The sequence below is a fragment of the Microcaecilia unicolor genome, chromosome 1 (genome assembly GCF_901765095.1).
Source record: "Microcaecilia unicolor chromosome 1, aMicUni1.1, whole genome shotgun sequence".
NCBI classification, from domain to species: domain Eukaryota; kingdom Metazoa; phylum Chordata; class Amphibia; order Gymnophiona; family Siphonopidae; genus Microcaecilia; species Microcaecilia unicolor.
This window is the reverse complement of record NC_044031.1, coordinates 680,182,334-680,201,165: the sequence shown is the minus strand read 5'-3', so window position 1 is coordinate 680,201,165 and position 18,832 is coordinate 680,182,334. Positions and strand designations below refer to the sequence as shown.

The window sequence follows — 18,832 nt, the reverse complement described above, 5'->3', positions numbered from 1 at the left end:
TGGATTTGACCAATATGGACCAAGTTTTGTTCTTTATCCTTGTCCTCTTTTTACTTGATAACTGCTTTCTCTATTTCTTTTTATATACTTAATCTGTATCTTTGGTTTTGCTTTTTCAGATGTAAGGCAGTATAAGCTTAAATAACTGAGCTCCTGTACTAAGGGGCAAAGATTAGATAGCTTCTCTGGATGATTGAAACACAAAGTTCATCTTAATATTGCTGGTTTAGCAGAACATGAAGCCAGCCCTTTCTCCTCCACACCCCAATAACAAAGAATATGAGCAATATACAGAAAGGGGAAGAAAATATTGTATGTATGAAGTTAAACCACATAAGCACTGAAATATATATACAGGGGCATCCATATACAAAAATGGATACAATTCTATGCCCACACGCAAAAATCCATGGCTCAGTAACCCAAAAATTTCATCTTTACATAGTGGTCTGGCAGTGCTAAAAACATCTTGTTTGTCATGTGACTCAACCCTCAGGCAGTCAAGTAAAGCTAATACCATACCCAGCTTAGCCCTGCCTGCATCTCAAATGCTGTGCCTTGTGCTAACTTACTCCTTACAAGGCTCCCTCAGCTCCTCCTTGCAGTAACTGCCAGGTCTCACCGCCTGCTTGTCTACGTGCAGCTCGACTCGGAGCAAGCAGGCTATTCTGCCTACACACACGACAAAAGCAATTTCCCTCTATATAGGATAATTACTCACTATAAAATAAAAACCCTCACATCATAGGGTTGAAAGGGAGGTATTCATCAGCAGATTTCTCACCCAAAAGTTTATTTCTTCCTCTTTGGAAAGATTGACATTTATTGGAATGTCCAGAGGGGGTTAAGTAGGAAAGTTTGTCTCTTACATCTGTAAACAGGTTCCTTTCCACCTCCCATTTATTTAGAATTAAAAAAAAAGAGTCTAGGAATCCAAGGTTCACAAAAAGGTGGCTATTCAAAAGGTTATGCAGAAAGTGCTAGTATAAAATATACTGCATCCAAGGATTTTTGCTTAGTTAAGAGATTCAGCAAATTTCCATTTCCTTTAGAAGAAAAATAATGCAGCTTGTTTGGTGCCTCTGGTATTAGCACATGATCACTTAAGATGAAGTAACTACCCTTTATACCTTAAGTATCAGATGCCTAGTAACAACCCCCCCCCCCCCCTCCATAACAGTTCAGATATGACTGTCCTGCAGCACTTGTTCCCAGATTAATTTATAAACCTGCCAGCAGAATTGACTCAAAATCAAACCTCATCTCATCCTAAACACTTTGTAAAAATTCTCAAGTATTTAAAATACAAGTGCTAAAATGAAAAAAAAAAAAAAAAGTACAGAGAGAAAAGCAGTGACACCCATCTATGAAGCTAAGCAATAGACCCTCCCTCCAATTTATTTCCCCCACCAGAACTACCACCAGGTTTCTAACATTGAAGACAACTAAAGGCTCCCCTTTTTATTAAGGGATGCTAGTCACCATATCTCCTGAGCTAATAAAGACCAGATTCCACCCTCTTGATGTAGAACTTAGGATGCCAAGAAGATTGTTCAATATGGTAGATCTGTACAAAGTGTTCCAACTGAATGTGGCTGGGTAGGTCATACAAGAGAACCAGTTGTCTGAGCATGCTTGCTGCCCTTCATGGGTCAACTGCGAATTGTAAGAAGGACTTCTGAGTATGACTGTGGATTTGGTGGGGCACAGGGAAAGCAGCGTAGAGCAAATGTCAATGCCCACCTCCCCAGAAAAGTTATTGTGATGCGACCTATTTTCAAGGTCTTCAATTTTCCACGCTTGGACCTTCACTACACTACCAAGTATTTGCCACTTATTTTTATTAAAATCTGTCAAACTGCTCTGACTTGGCACTGGTCCTTCGTTATCGGGTTTTTTTCTTTTTTATCTCTTCTGTTAAGAATCAGTCCAACAGCATCTTGATTTACTTGTTACTATGAGGCAGATGCAGCAACCAAACATAAAAAAATCAAAATCGTTAAAGTCCCTAACGATTTTTAAAAAAACGAAGAATGCACCAAAAAAAAAAGTCACACATGCTCAGATCGGTATTCAAACGTACAATGTATCAAAGAATCACAATACACATCGGTAATCTGCCCCTAAATCATGCGCAGAGCAGCCAAGTGTTTTGCTGGCTGCTCTGCGCATGCTGCAAACGTTAAAACAAAACAAAAAAAAGCCACAACACATACACGTGGCTACCCGGTCAGCAAAATCCAAAAACAAAGGATCGGGAGGGGGCAAGGGCGCTCATCAGGAGCGTCCTGTATGGATGGCCTTGCCCCCCCCCCCCGCTCCCCCCCCCCTGAAAAAGCAAAATGCTAGCTGGCTGCCCCGGTCCCCCTCCCTTCCTGTTCCTGTGTTCTGCAGAGCTAACTCCGCCTCCCGTCATTCTTTCGCCCCGTGCCCCGCCCCCGCTGCCCCCCCTGAGGTCGACTACGCCACTCCCCCCCTCCACCGAGACCCCCCTCCCTATTAACGACCCGAGCAGCGCCTCTCACCTCTTTCAGAAGCGCTGCACGGGCAGGAAGATCTATTGTGTTGGTTGTAGTCTCCATGACGTCTCTTCTTCCCTGGCCTAGGCCCCGCCTCCTTCTGACGTAAGTAACCTACATCAGAAGGAGGCGGGGCCTGGGCCAGGGAAGAAGAGACGTCATGGAGACTCTACAACCAACAATAGATCTTCCTGCCCGTGCAGCGCTTCTGAAAGAGGTGAGAGGCGCTGCTCGGGTCGTTAATAGGGAGGGGGGTCTCGGTGGAGGGGGGGAGCGGCGTAGTCGACCTCAGGGGGGGCAGCAGGGGCGGGGCACGGGGCGAAAGAATGACGGGAGGCGGAGTTAGCTCTGCAGAACACAGGAACAGGAAGGAAGGGAGGGGGACCGGGGCAGCCAGCTAGCATTTTGCTTTTTCGGGGGGGGGGGGGGGGTGAGCGGCGGAAAGTGGGGAGCAGCAGGGGGGGGGGCAAGGCCGTCCATACAGGACGCTCCTGATGAGCGCCCTTGCCCCCTCCAGATCCTTTTTTTATTTTTTTTATTTGATGTGTTTTCTGACGTCCTTTGGACCAATCACAGCGCTTTTAGCTCTGCTAATGCGCTGAGATTGGCTCAAAGTTTGTTTATTTTTTCACTTAATGATTTTTCCTGGCACAGAGCTGTCCTAACGAGAGGTCCAGACCTCTCGTTAGATTTCCTGCCTTTTTCCTGCGTAAAGACAATCGGAAAAGGTTAGTGCATGTCGTTTCAATGGGGTTTTCACACTAATTGCTCATCTCCATTCCGTTTTCGTTAGCTGCTGGCTTCCTCGGTAAAAGCCCTTTGATGCATGCAACGGATCAAATTTTCCTCGTTGGAGGGTCATTAAAGGCTCATTTAGCTTTAGTGCATCTGCCTCTATGTGGCTTGAGCTGAGATTTCACACATCTCTCCCAAAAAAAGATAAGGACAGATCTGAAAAGATTTAGAAGCTCTAACCACCAGCTTAACTTTTGTAAATGTTAGTATTGTACAATAAAATTGTCAAAAGACAACCACAGCACGCCCAAATAGAATTCTATAGCTTATAGGATGTGATAACTAAGGTGTTGATGTATGAGCTGGCTTTTTGCCTCCCTCCAGAGAAAATGTTACAAAGCTTGGAATAACTAGGGACAGGCAGAGGAAGAGAACCCAAGCTTTTCTTTCACTTCCTCATGCAAAATAGTTGCTCTGGACTGTGACCTTAAATACTTACCTTCAGAAAAATGCTGGCTGGCAACAATAGACTACTCAAACTAAGCACACTATCTTCCATGATTGGGGAGGGAAGAAAGGAATGACAACTAAATCAAAATGTGAACCAAAATGAAAAAAGTTGTATACATAGCCCAACAGCAAGCTATGAAGTTAGACACATGCTAAGTCCCAGTAAGCACCGATAGTGTAGGAATCTGGAGGGCCACTGTTCTAGCCACACCGAATTTAAAATTCTCTTTGGCTGCTCATTTTTCTAAGTTTGAAGGCTATTGCTTTACTTTTTGCTAGTACTCAGCTGCCAGTTAGACTGGCAGCCGAGCACATCACAGGGCATATCTGCCTGCTCCCTCTAGCAACATTCTAGTCAGATTGCCCACCCTTCATAAAATACTTGGCAGCAGTGCTAGGGATCTCTAGATCAGGATTTCAGCTCAAGTTCTACAAATTCACTTACTCTATCCCATTGCTTTATGTATCAGTTAATTGCCCCTGTACCTCAGCTCACTCAAAGGCATTACTATTCCAGGTTCATTTCACTCCATCAATTATCACCTTCCATCCTGAAGAAGCTGTGTTAAGTTGTTGCATTGAAGGTGAAAAGTGAAATTGATTGGATGAAAAGTGCTAAATGCAAATTAACTCATGAGGGACATCATTGTTTTAAAAAATAACAGCAAAAAGTTCAATGACTACCCTAATTATAGTGAACTGATGATATAGGTGAGGGATAAGAATACCACCAAGATCCTTAGGCGGCGGGGGGGGGGGGGGGGTAAGGAAATATAGACGTTTTGTTACGTGTACAGTGATTTTTGTTAAGGGCTACTCACAAGATTAAGTTAGTAATCTCAATCATAATATCAAGATGCTTAGTTGGATGGGGGGCTGGTCTAAGTACTCCATTTCTAAGGACTGGCCAATGCAGAGAAAGCAACAATGAAAAAAAAATTCTTCCTCCTGTTCCTAGCAGATAATTTATTGGTTGCTGGGGAGGAAATGGAAGACATTGAAAGCAACTTGACTATTCTACAATATAAACCATTTATCCAACCAGCTACACCAAAACGTGGCAGGAGCTGAGAACTGTTACATTTGTGTTCTCTCATATGCCATACAAAAATTGTTCTTGGGCTCTGTCCAGTTAAAAAATTAAAATTGTTCAAATATAAAAGGTTTAAGTCTTTGCATTGCTTTTTTTCCCACAAGTTAGCAAAGCTGCATACTATTTGGAGAGGAGTGGCCTAGTGGTTAGGGTGGTGGACTTTGGTCCTGAGGAACTGAGTTCGATTCCCACTTCAGGCACAGGCAGCTCCTTGTGACTCTGGCAAGTCACTTAACCCTCCATTGCCCCCCACGTAAGCCTGCTATGAGTGGGAAAGCGCGGAGTACAAATGTAACAAAAAATAAAAATAAATAAATAAAAATACTATTAGAAGTTTCTAGTTAATGCTGCTGCTTCTTGTTCTGGGTGTGTTCTTGGTAATTAAAGATCACTGCTATGTGTAAAAAAATAAACATTTAAACTCAGGCATTTAAGACCAGTTTACCCTGCAGTCACACATAGATGCCATAGAGGTATTATTTTCAAAGCATTTAGACTTCACATAGTAACCTTAAGTCCAAGTGCTTTGAAAATGAGCCGAATAGTGTATGAGTGCAATTAGGCGGTGCTAGTTCAGCAAGGAACCAGACCAGCTACAAGAGCAGGCCCTAAACCACCAACACATGTAAGAATATTTGACATTTAAAAAAGAATATTACCTATGTTTGTGTGACTGAGAATGGTGGCTATGGTTTTAGTCAACTTTCTTTTTCCTGTTGCAAAACAAGCTGATAGATGTTCTCAGAACCAAAGGGTGGGGGCACAGCCAAGTAGAAGCCAGTTTATGGTAGAAGCTAACCTCTGGTCAGAAATGTTCTACAGGCCTAGACATGAGATTAACAGTTTAATAAATAGCACCTCCTTGCCTTTCCCATCTCAGGAAACAAATACATGAGAAGAAGCCAGGCAGGATTTGAGTTACAGAAATAGCTGGTGTGCAATATGAGATACCAAATTTGGACAGCCTGTTGACCTTTTTCCAGCAGCACTTAAAATGACCAGGGAAACCAGGAGCTGGCACCTACCTGCTGCCTCTGCTTTCCATAGAAATGGAGTAGTAACCTGATCTAGTTTAGCCAATATCGCAGCCTTCATGTAGGACAAGCAATGACCTTAGCCTGCTCAGACCAGATTTGCTGTTGTGAACATTCCTTTACTGACTTCAGATTTGTAACTGGATTTTCCCATCTTGGTGGTGGGAAGCAGCTGCTCACATAAAATGTCACACTGTGGTAGAACCTCAAGCTACTACAGCCATGACTTTGTACACTAAAGTTGGCATGCTTTACTTTAACAGGTTATAACACTGAAAAAGCCTACCACAAGCTAAGTATAGCATATTTTCCATAAAAATGGATGGGAGAGACCTGAATATGGAATTACTTCCAATGCAGGAAAATGTACTCAGCCTAAAGGTTTGGTTTTCTAACCAGAGATATGCCAACAGATATGGCAAGAGTCAATAAGCAGTGCAGCTTTCTCCTCTGCCAGTGTTTAGGAATTTCAGCCACACAGGGACATTATTAAAATAAGGGACCAAAGCACATTTGCCTAGCGCCACCAATGGGTTAATCCTGCCTTAGTACTAAGACAACTCTTTAGATAATGGCACTCCTATTTGCTTAGACATAGCAGGTAGCTGGTGCAATGGCAACCAGTGTTAGCTATACAAAGATGACATCTATTGGGAATTTCTTCTCTGTAGGTGTAGCTTTCAAGTAGCACTCTATGCTGTTGAGTCATTTGTTAGGTGCACTAAACTTGAAAGTGATCAAAAAGCTTCCTCCTATTAAACTGTAAAGCACAGAAATGAATCTACATCATGCTGCATTAAAAGGTCACACCCATCAGCCAAAAATCATGCCCAAAGCTAAATAAAGTTAATTTAATTGCTCAATCTTTGTGACTTTGGGGGGAGGTGGGGAGCTGACAGTCGCTCAAAAGCGCATGGCTCGGGATAAGGTATCTTAAGATATCACCAAAACAGGGAAGATAGGGTATCCTGAGAGTGAGGTTGCAAAAGAGACCGAAGTAGATCAGGTGTCCTTAAATAAAAATCAGACAAAAGATTGCAAATTAATACTGCCAAGTACTAAGCATCATGTAAATAGGAACAACAAACACTTTGGAATGTCTATATGCGAATGCCAGGAGCCTAAGAAATAAGATGGGAGAGTTAGAATATATTGCACTAAATGAAAAATTAGATATAATAAGCATCTGAGACCTGGTGGAAGGAGAATAACCAGTGGGACACTGTCATACCGGGGTAAAAATATCATAGGGTGGATCGAATTGGTGGAGGGGTAGCATTGTATATTAACGAGAGCCTTGAATCAAATAGATTGAAAACTCTGCAGGAAACAACACACTTCTTGGAATCACGGTGGATTGAAATGCCATGTGTAAAGGGGAAAAGGATAGTGATAGGAGCGTACTATTGTCTGCCTGGCCAGGATGAACAGACGGATGCAGAAATGTTAAAGGAAATTAGGGACGCAAACTGGGAAATACAATAATAAATGGGTGATTTCAAATTACCCCGATATTGACTGGGTAAATGTAACATCGTGGCACACTAGGGAGGTAAAATTCCTTGATGAAATCAAGGACAGCTTTATGGAGCAGCTGGTACAGGAGAAGGAAAAAATTCTAGACCTAGCCCTTAGTGGAGCGCATGATCTGGTGCGGGAGGTAATGGTGCTGGGCCGCTTCTTAACAGTGATCATAATATGATCGGAGCTGATATTAGCTTTGAAGTATACATAGGAAATCAAATACGTTAGCGTTTAACTTTAAAAAAAGGAGACTAATAAAATAAGAACAGTTAAAAAAAAAAAAAAAAAGAGGAGCGACTGCGAGGGTCAAAAATTTATATCAGGCATGGATGCTGTTCAAAAACACCATCCTGGAAGCCCAGGCCAAATATATTCCACGTATTAAAAAAGGACGGAAGACTAAACAGCCGCCGGCATGATTAAAAAGCGAGGTGACGGAAGCTATTAGAGCTAAAAGAAAATCCTTGGGAAAATGGAAGAAGGAACCGACTGAAAATAATAAGAAACAGCATAAGGAATGTCAAGTCAAATGCAAAGTGCTGATAAGGAAGGCTAAGAGGGACTTCGAAAAAAAGATTGTGTTTGAGGCAAACACATAGTAAATTTTTTTTTTTAGGTATATTAAAAGCAGGAAGCCGGCAAAAGAATCAGTTGGACCGCTTGATGACCAAGTAAAAGGGGCGATCAGGGAAGACAAAGCCGTAGCGGAGAGATTAAATTAAATCTTTGTGCCGGAAATGGTTTTCGAAGCTTACGAGTCGGAGAAACTTAATGAATTCTCTGTAAACTTGGAGGATGTAATGGGGCAGTTCTACAAACTGAAAAGTAGCAAATCTCCTGGACCGGATGGTATTCATCCCAGAGTACTGACAGAACTGAAAAATGAGCCTGTGGAGCTATTGTTAGAAATATGTAATTTATCCTTAAAATCGAGCGTGGTACCGGAAGATTGGAGGGTGGCCAATGTAACACCGATTTTTAAAAGAGGTTCCGGAGGAGATCTGGGAAATTATAGCCGGTGAGTCTGATGTCAGTGCCGGGCAAAATGGTAGACACTACTATTGAGAACAAAATTGCAGCGCATATTGAAAAGCATGGATTAATGAGACAAAGTCAACATGGATTTAGTGAAAGGAAATCTTGCCTCACCAATCTACTACATTTCTTTGAAGGGATGAACAAACATGTGGATAAAGGTGAGTCGGTTGATATTGTGTATCTAGATTTTCAGAAGGCGTCTGACAAAGTACCTCATGAAAGACTCCAGAGGAAACTGGAGTCTCATGGGACAGGAGGTAGTGTTCTATTGTGGATTAAAAACTGGTTAAATTATAGAAAACAGAGTAGGGTTAAATGGTCAGTATTCTCAATGGAGAACAGTAGTTAGTGGGGTTCCCCAGGGGTCTGTGCTGGGACCGCTGTTTTTTAACATATTTATAAATGAGCTAGAGATGGGGTTAACTAGTGAGATAATTAAATTTGCTGATGACACAGTTATTCAAAGTCATTAAATTGCGGGAGGATTGTGAAAAATTACAAAAGGACCTTATGAGACGGAGACTGGGCATCTAACGTTTAATGTGAGCAAGTGCAAAGTGATGCATGTGGGAAAGAGGAACCCGAATTGTAGCTTCATCATGCAAGGTTCCACGTTAGGAGTCACCAACCAAAAAAGGGATCTGGGTGTCATCGTTGATGATACGTTGAAGCCTTCTGCTCAGTGTGCTGCTGCGGCTAAGAAAGCAAATAGAATGTTAGGAATGGAAAAAAAAAAAAAAAAAAAAAGAGGATGTTATAATGCCTTTGTATGGCTCCATTACACGACCGCACCTCGAATACTGTGTTCAATTCTGGTCGCCACATCTCAAAAAAGAGAAGGGCGACGAAAATGACAAAGGGGATGGGACGACTTCCCTATGAGGAAAGGCTAAAGCGGCTAGGGCTCTTCAGCTTGGAGAAAAGGCAGCTGAGGGGAGATATGATAGAGGTGTATAAAATAATGAGTGGAAATGAACAGGTAGAGGTGAAGCGTCTGTTCACGCTTTCCAAAAATACTAGGGGGCATGTAATGAAGCTACAATGTAGTAAATTTAAAACTAATCGGAGAAAATGTTTCTTCACTCAACGTGTAATTAAACTCTGGAATTCATTGTCAGAGAATATGGTAAAGGCGGTTAGCTTAGCGGAGTTTATAAAAGGTTTGGACGGCTTCCTAAAAGTCCATAGACCGTTATTAAATGGACTTGGGGAAAATCCACTATTTCTGGGATAAGCAGTATAAAATGTTTTGTACTTTTTTGGGATCTTGTCAGGTATTTGTGACCTGGATTGGCCACTGTTGGAAACAAATGCTGGGCTTGATGAACCTTTGGTCTTTCCCAGTATGGCAATACTTATGTACTTATCTGACCATTAACCAAAACTGCCGATAGGGGATTAGTATATAAAATTCAGATCATATCTAAATAACCCTCAAAACCATATTTATCCAGTAATTGAAACAGAAAATCCCAATTTACACAAATCAAAAGCTTTGTGAGCATCTAAACTAACTACGAGGGCAGGGATTGTATGAGCAGCATTATGTCCCATAGCAGCTGTAACCCGGTGGACATTCCACACTGCATGCTGCCCTTGCATGAGACCCACCTGATCAGTGTGGATGGCCATGGGCAACAGCTTGGCTAATCTAGTAGCTAGTATTTTAGCAATCAATTCTAAATTAATAAAAGGGGAGTAGGTCCATAGTAAGGCCGGATTCCTACCTGGCTTCGGCAGCACCACTATTAAAGAATGATTATCATGAGGGTGGAATGCTCTGCTCTTAAACCTTCTCAATATATTTTGCCAGGGGTAACACAATATACTCCTGCAAAGCCTTGTAAAACTCTGCAGTAATCCCATCCAGGCCTGGTGCTTTAGAAACCTGGGTTTGCTTAACCTGCCTTATTTCCACTGCAGTAATTGGAGTATGTAAGGACTTCAGAATATCCTCTAGAGAAATATTTTGCTTTTGATAAAGGGTTTTGAAAAGCTTAGTTATCCTTTCCCTTTCAGTAACCAATTGCTTTTTGAATAATATGCCTCTACAAAAGTGGGGACTATCAATGGATGAACCAGACGGACAAGAGGTTTTCCTATGTGATCTCTATATCTGTACGATTTATATTCCTAATATTTATAAGATCACATAGTATTATGAACTTTGACATTTAAAGCCACTCTAGCTGCCAAAAGGGTATCTCTATCAACCAACTTTCCAGTGGACAGGAATCGTTGTGTGTTTGTCTATTTGATTTTGTAAGTATAGTAACTCTAGCAGTCTGTTTTCCCACTACATATGCTATCGCTTCTCCCCTGGGCTTGATGGACCTTTGGTCTTTCCCAATATAGCAATACTTATGTACTTATGATCTTAAGACAAGGCCATAAACACAGCATAGCAGAACTAGATTCAAACCATTGAGATGTCTGATGTAAACATGGCAAGAGGTGTATACATGCATCTTCATGAGTGTGCAACATTGAGGTACAGAAACAGGCAGAATGACTTCTCTTTACAGGTACAATCTGGAAAAAAAAATTTAACACATTTATACCCCACATTTTCCCACTAGTCGCAGGCTCAATGTGGCTTACACAATACCGTAGGGCAGACTACAGTACAGTAAAAATGCACTTCACATGTCTATGGATACAACAGTTTTAAAACTTTAGACTAAATATGTAAATTCTTGTAAAGAGAACATAAATATAAAAATCTTAACTTCATGAAAAAGCCTTAAACAAGTTAAAATGGCAAATTAAGTTTAAACCAGGTATTAAAAATGTGAGATTTATATGCTAATCCATCAGCTGTTTCTGATCATTTTAGATCCTGTTACTGTCTTGCCTGATTAAGACTGTAGATTCATCCAAAGATTTAAGTCATATTTGCAAGGAAGCAGTAGCTGCCTAATGGTTAGAGCAGCAGGCTGAAAACCCACTGTGGCTCCTTGTGATCCTGGGCAAGTTCACTTAATCCTCCATTGCCTCAGTTATAAACTTGTACGTTATATTAAGTATTTGTACCTGGAGGGTTCAGTCTACAACTTGAATAGCTTTTGGCAATATAAGAAATTAAAATACAGTTCTAAACCCAAAGAAACCACAGGTTGACCTTGTCTGTGATTTTTTTTTTTTTTTGGGGGGGGGTGGGAGGAAGAGAGGGAGGTGTGGATGGGCTGCATGAGAAATTCTCTTTTGTTGAATAGTGTTGTGCCTGTTATACTGACACTTTGTAAACTGTTAAAAATTAAAACCAAAAATACAGTTCTAATATCAAAACTTGCTGTTTATTGATCAGAGAAGACACTACAACCCTTAACGTAGTTCTTTAACAGGGTGCCTACATTTGCATGTACATTATGCACATAAATGTACTGAATACTGACCCCAACATGGACAATTTTATTTACACCTTTTTTGAACAAATTCACCCAAGGCAGTATATTGCTTATGTCCAGATTTCTCTAAAGCAAGAACATTTCAGGAGAAAAATTATTCCACAGTATAATATTATGGAATAGCATGCTACTTAAAATGTTGACAATACAAAACATAAAACAGCACAGGGTGTAAGTGTAAGTAAAACATAGATAAGATGGAGTAACAGTTAAGATAGTAAAATGAGGGGCCTAACATCAAGAAAGTTGCACAAATATAGTCTCGGCTAGGGAAGGAGTGGACAAGAAGCTGGGGGTGTGGGTGTGTCTAGCGAGTGTTTCTTTTATTAAAGGCTTGGGAGAAGAACCAAGCTTTCACCTACTTCCTGAGAGATACTCTTGCATTGAGTGAAGCCTTTCAGAGTATGTGTACTAAAATATCAATGTTCTCCCGTGTTATTCTTTAAGGGCATGCACAAGCAGCATAGCAACACAAGGGGGCACATAGGGGTGGGCTGCTACTTTTGCATGCAACTTAGAACATGGTGAGTTACACCACATCTTTGGCTGGTGCAACTGCAGACACTAAGTTCTTAGGCACCCTGATACTGTGTTACTCTAGTATTCCTTAAATTACATTATGGTATTTATATCTCCACACATGCCTCAAGTTGAGTGTGGCTTACAAGGTAAGAAGCTGGACATTCCCCAAAACATTTTTTTTTTTTTTTAATAGCAAAAGTCATCTGAGGACCAAATACTTGCCAAACAAATGTCCAGCAATTTTTGGTTTAACCTGTCCAATATCTAATCGCACATAGAAGCTCATTCCATTGACTTACAGCCTGATATGCAAATGTTGCCGAAGAAAGCTTCTTAATATAAACAATAATCCTGGGGTCAGTGTAATCTAGAACTCCCTAGATTCAGGACTTGAATTTCTAATTAATAAATGAATAAGCAGAAGCATATAGCTTAGATTACAATCATGCAGAATCAAGAAAACCAATGAACATAGCTTGAATATAATGCATGGTTGTGCCAGCAGCCAATGCAATTGCAACAAAGGCATAGCCCTCAAATTTTGAAGTTTTATAAATCATTCAGGCTTATATTTATCAATATTTTCTTAATGATCTCTTTGCAGTCTAAGTAAATAATTGACACGGGCTAGTACCATTGTTTGTGTGCAATCTGACAGCATCAGGAGTAAAATTAGATCAACTGCAGGATCAAAAGTGCATACTTATGACTGTTAGCTCAGCACCTCAGAAAATTGCGGCTTTTCTCGTTTTGAAATAATTCTCCGTTTCTTACCACCACTTAAAAGGTTTTCAAACCTATTCTTAAGCAGGACCCCAAACTTACAATACAGCAACAAGGAATCACGCAATACCTCTTACCTATTTGATTTCCTCCAAACACGGATTTGTTAGTTCATGCAGACTGAATTTGGACACATTTTTCCATTTCCCCATATTGTTCAGGTTTTTTTTTTAATACAAAAAAACCCCTTATCAATTTAGAATTTTGCTATCCCATTAAAAACAAGCAGCTGGGGAGGGGGGGGGGGGGGAATCATTCCACTAACCTATTTCATGTTTAACTTAACATACCAATGGTTCAGACACTTTCCAAAAAGTAATAAAGACTAAAGAACTGAATATACAGGCACCAAACAGTACAAATCACTTCATTACTATATGGATCATTTCAGAATGTCAGAGACCCAACTTAACTGTATGCTAAAATATTTAAGCTGCAGAACAGTCTCTAACCCCTTTTTAGAATTAGAAATTTACAATCCTTTGAGGCCACACTGGCTCATAAAGGTTGCAATAGTTCACTAGAAGATGCACAGATGGATGAGATTGCAGCTAGCTTCTTAACTAGTAGGCTCATTTATCTATGCATGCACACATCTCCCATTCAACTGTTGCACTGTAGCTCCTTCCACCTTCAAAGGAAGAAGCCATTTCCCCAAGAGATAAGCACACGTTAGTATACAGTAAATCAAATCAATTTAGCATCCATTAAAAAAAATTTAGTGTGTGAAAAACTGAGGAAATGCCCAAGTGAGCAAAAAGTGAACCAAACATCTTTGCCCTGTACAAATTATTATATACTTGCTACAAGCAGTGAGGACCCCATTTCCTGGGAGCTTTATTTCAGGAGATAATGGTCTTCAAGGCCTTTTATTTTATTTTTTTTTTTTTGGGGGGGGGGGGGGGAGGAGATGAGGAAAGGTAAGAGGCAAGCCCTCCTTGAAGTCTAGCACATATTTATCCCAACTACCACCCTTCTTGTCCCCTCAGCTACATATAAGCAAAAGCATTAGCATCATATGTGTGTTATTTAAATATTCTAACGTGTGCTTATGTGATGTTTCAATAGTATTATGCTGACATATCTGTTATTTGAATTTCAGTGCTATTTCAGTGCTATTAAATGTGTATATTTTTATGTAGATTTTAAATTTGCTGTCAAAGTTTCTTATTTGTTGTGATATATATTATATATATATAACTGCATAACTATATATATATATATATATATATACACATATACACACACACACACTTTTTTAGTTATGCAGTTAATTTTAAGTTTTATATTAAACAGTATCTGCTGCACAGTGCCTTGGGTGTTGTCAAAGGTGATAAGCCCCAATCAAATAAAAATGTCAGACAAAAGTTCCATTATTCTTTCTTACTGCAGGCTAAAAACTATGGCTAACGTAAGCATTTTCAACCATGAGGCTGAAATACCACGTCAAACATGGGATGTTTTTTTTTTTTTTTTTTACACACACGAAGGGCTCCTTTTACAAAGCGGCGCTACCGATTAGTGTGCGCTGAACGTGAAGAAGTCCATGTGTTCTTGGCATTCGCTTTGTAAAAGCGCCCATAATAAGCAGACAGCAGCCCCTTCTGGCCTTCAAGTTCACACATTACCAGGGGCCACGCCTTTATTCTCAATTTCCACTTGTACTGCAACCTCCTATTTGAAGGGAATCTTTAGATTCACCGCGGAAAACCTCTTAAATATAGTCATATGGCACTTCAGTCGCTAGGAATCTTCACGCTCTCCTACACACCCTAGAGCTGGAGGGAATGGTCGGGGGGGGGGGGGGGGGGAGAATCTCACGATCTGCCTACACCCACCTACGCAAGTCTGCTATTACTCCTCACAGCCGTATCTCCAGCAGTGACTACCAGCAATCCATGCAAAATCTCTGCAAGGCTGCCAACCCCTTTCCCCAAGTCTAATCGTCCTTCAAAGACCCTAGCACACACTCACTGGCATCTACACAAAGCGCCAACTCCTACAGCTGCCTCCCTCCCTCCCGTCGCACTGCGCAGTGCACAATAATCCCTCCCTTCTTTTAACTACAGTTTACCTCCTAGTTATCCCGCCCCCGGAATTTTACCATTGGTATTGTCACATACAGTCCCGCCAGCCTTCAGACTCTACCAAAGTAGGATTGGTCGACAGAAAGAGCTACGTCACCAAAAGGCCAAAGGGATAGGGCTCCGCGCTAAGATGACAGTTTTCTCCTTCAGGGTACTGACTGACGCTCAGTTAATAGGAAACGCGATATAGAAGGTACCAATACAAAAGACAGCAGATTTGTTGCACGCTTAAAACAAAGTTAAAAACGTGGAGAACTGGGAACTGATTTAACATACCTATTTGGTTGAACCTCCCCCAACCCAAACAAGCACCAGACACTAAATTACCACTCTATCCCACCCACAAAAATCCAGTAACTTTGAACATCCCAATGCAACTGCCACACAGGCGTTTGAGGGCGAACCCCTAGCGAGGGGGAGACCGAGGGGTTTCCCAGCCGGGGCATTTCCGCTTGCTGAGGCCACCAAATTTTTTGCAGTACTTGCATACCTCCTGCTACTGTTACGACGTCCTCTCTCCTCGAGCACCTCGGCGTCAGTGCTACAGTCGCTGGTTTCCCATTCAAGGTGAACCCCCACTGCACTGCCTCGCCACTGAGAGATCCCTCCGCTAGCTCCTCCCCTTTTCCCTCTCTTACCATAAATAACAATTCTGTGCAAACCGCATTTTACCACTTTCCTTCTTTAATGCCTTTCTTGACTGGTGATACAATGCCAAGACGAGGGGGAACGGATAAGAACCTTATTCCTCTTCACTGGGACTATATGTTTAGCGGAGAGACACTACCACTCCTAAGATGCTTGTGCAGTGTGTGAAGGAACCAACCAGCGGCCGAAATAGGAGGAGCAGCCCGCGGGCACGCTCTTTCCATGCCGCAGATGCCGGATCGATGAAGTGAGGTCACATTTAAAGAGGTAGCCTAAAGTAATGTCAGGTTTTGAGGCTAGCCACAGTGAATACGCAGAAAATTAATTTGCATACATTGGGACCTATTAATTGCAGTTTCATATGGCGCAATTTTTATGGTTGCTATTGTGAAAACCCAAGTAGTTCTGGAGTCAGCAGGATAGATTTAAGTAACCGACTGTATCCGGCATCTGCAGCATGGCGCGAGCTCTCCTACGGTACCGGCTGCACACGTCCCGCAGTTTTGGAATGCCCTGCAATGGAAGGTTAATAGCCTCAGTCTGAAAGCTACTACATCTTAGATTCCCTAACGTGTTCCTATCAAATTTAATTTCGAGTTGCATGTGTTTCAAATCATAAAGCAATGGAAGTAAACCCGCTTGAAATCTAGTCAAGAAGCAAATACAGTCTAAAACAAAAGGTGCAAGCCCTTCTATACTACCAGTATGCACCTGTCCTGCTGTAATTTTAAAAGGATTACTTGCCAGTAATTTGAAATTGAAATCCAAATAGTTGGTTATTTCAATAGTAGCATTGTATTAATAATATTTTTATACTTCTGTGTGTGACTAATTCATAATACTAGTTGAAAAGTAACCAGATCAAGAATGAAATCTGGTTCAGTTAAATTCTACAATTGCACCCTCTAGATTATTTGGTACAATTATATTTTAGTGTAAGGTCACATTGTATTTCTGGGCCAAAAAACAAACAAACCCTGACAGGTATCTGGTTTACCAGTGCATCACAGAACTGCAGCACTGTACACACTGCAGCAGCCACCAAATACAGCCTATGTGTAACCACAAACTCTTCGCTTTCTGGTTAGCAATCTGCCAGAGATTTATCTCATTCAGAGGGGCACTTTCCTCCATCTCCACCCCTGCTCCTTCTCCTGCTCCAAGTCTATTTTAACTACTTCTAAAATATATTTCCTTTGGCTCTGTATTGCTATGTTTTCAGATTATATCTCTATGATATGTTTAGAAAGCAAATCATTTTCTCCCAGTGGTCTATTCAGGGCTGGATATATGTGTATTATGGCCCCTAAGCTGTAACATTTAAAAGGCCCCCCTCGATTAAGTAGGAAGTCAATTTCCGTAAATCAACCACAATAACCAATAGTAAAAGCAATAATTACGATTATATTGTTCTTTTCATTGTTTGCAAATGCATTTAACTTTTCTTAGTGAAGTATGAGGCCTTAAGTTGCAGCTTGTCTAGCTTCTACATAAATCTGGTAGGCACATCTAAGGAAATGAAGCTACCCTTTCTCTCCTTCTCCCCCAAAGAAAATACAGTGGTATGGTTCAGTTCTATTTAAGGCTGTAATAGCATAGTTCTTATTTCCCAAGCCCCCAAATTTGTGGATTCAGATTGGACCTATTTGTACATGACTGCCATGGCTTCTGAACTGCTAGGTACACAAGTACATTGAGGTTGGGGGGGGGGGGGGGGGGAAGAGAAATTTATGAATATGGGCTACATTTAAGATGTGTTATTTTTATTGGGTTAGTTCATGGAGCACACAAGAGACACAATTATTAGAGTTTAAGATAAAAGTTTATTGTTAATAGTTATGTAATTGACCTGTAACTGTACATGTACACACTCATAAATATAAAAGAAGACAAGAGGGAAGGGATAGGGGAAAAAAGATTGAAAAACTTTGATGATAGAAGTCCTAGGCTTATTGATATGTGATAGAATTATTTGTTATCAGATTTATATTGATTGATCTGGATTTGTTTACCATGTTAACTCATCAATAAAAAAATCGTTGAAACATAAGATGTTATTTTACTGTTAATCCCATCTATTTTACTATTAAACCCAGCTATTATTAACTAGATCTCATTGCATAAAATGGGATCAGTGCACACATCAGTAGCACACATTGATAACTCCCCCCCCCCTCCCAGTTGCATATTGCTGACTTTCACAGCCACAATCAGGCTCATTTTCAAAAGAGAAATACGTCCAAAAAGTGACATACGTCTGCATTTGGACATTTATCTCACAAAGATGTCCAAATCTGTATTTTCTAAACCTATTTTTAGACGTCTTTCTCTGAAGTCCGTCAGAAGGACTTCTAAATCTCAAGGGGGCGTGCCAGGGGTGTATTCAAGGCGGGACTTGGACGTTCCTAAGACTTAGTAACATAGTAAATGATGGCAGATAAAGACCTGTACGGTCCATTCAGTCTTCCCAACAAGATAAACTCATTTACATGGTATGTGATACTTTATAAGTATACCCGAGTTTGATTTGTCCTTGCCTTTCTCAGAGCACAGCCCATAGAAGTCTGCCCAGCACTTGTACTTGTTCTTGTACTAAGTTCTGAAGCTAACGTCGTAGCCCCTTAAAATTTACACTCCAGCCCATCCATATCTATTCAGTCACGATCAGGGCATAGACCGTAGGTCTGCCCAGCTTCCATTTTGTTTCCCAATTACCGGTGTCGCCACCCAATCTCCGCTAAGATTCCGCGAAGCCATTCCTTCTAAACAGGATTCCTTTGTGTTTTTCCTATGCATGTTTGAATTCCATTACCGTTTTCATCTCCACCACTTCCCGCGGGAGGGCATTCCACATATCCACCACCCTCTCTGTGAAAAAAATACTTTCTGACATTAGTCCTGAGTCTGCCTCCCTTCAACTTCAATTCATGTC

General features: G+C 41.0%; 1 protein-coding gene across 3 annotated transcripts in view; it reads right to left on the bottom strand.

Annotated features, from left to right (window-relative positions):
- PKM (pyruvate kinase M1/2) overlaps nt 1-15,842 on the bottom strand; it is a 107,651-nt gene extending 91,809 nt beyond the window's left edge. Inside the window, exon 1 of one of the 3 annotated variants that reach the window (XM_030187784.1) lies at nt 15,743-15,842. The gene's annotated coding sequence lies outside the window, so the exon portion shown is untranslated. Of the gene's footprint in view, nt 1-15,739 lie in introns of all 3 variants that reach the window. The other 2 variants (XM_030187776.1, XM_030187767.1) reach the window with 2 other exon arrangements.
- Nucleotides 15,843-18,832: the final 2,990 nt, after the last annotated feature.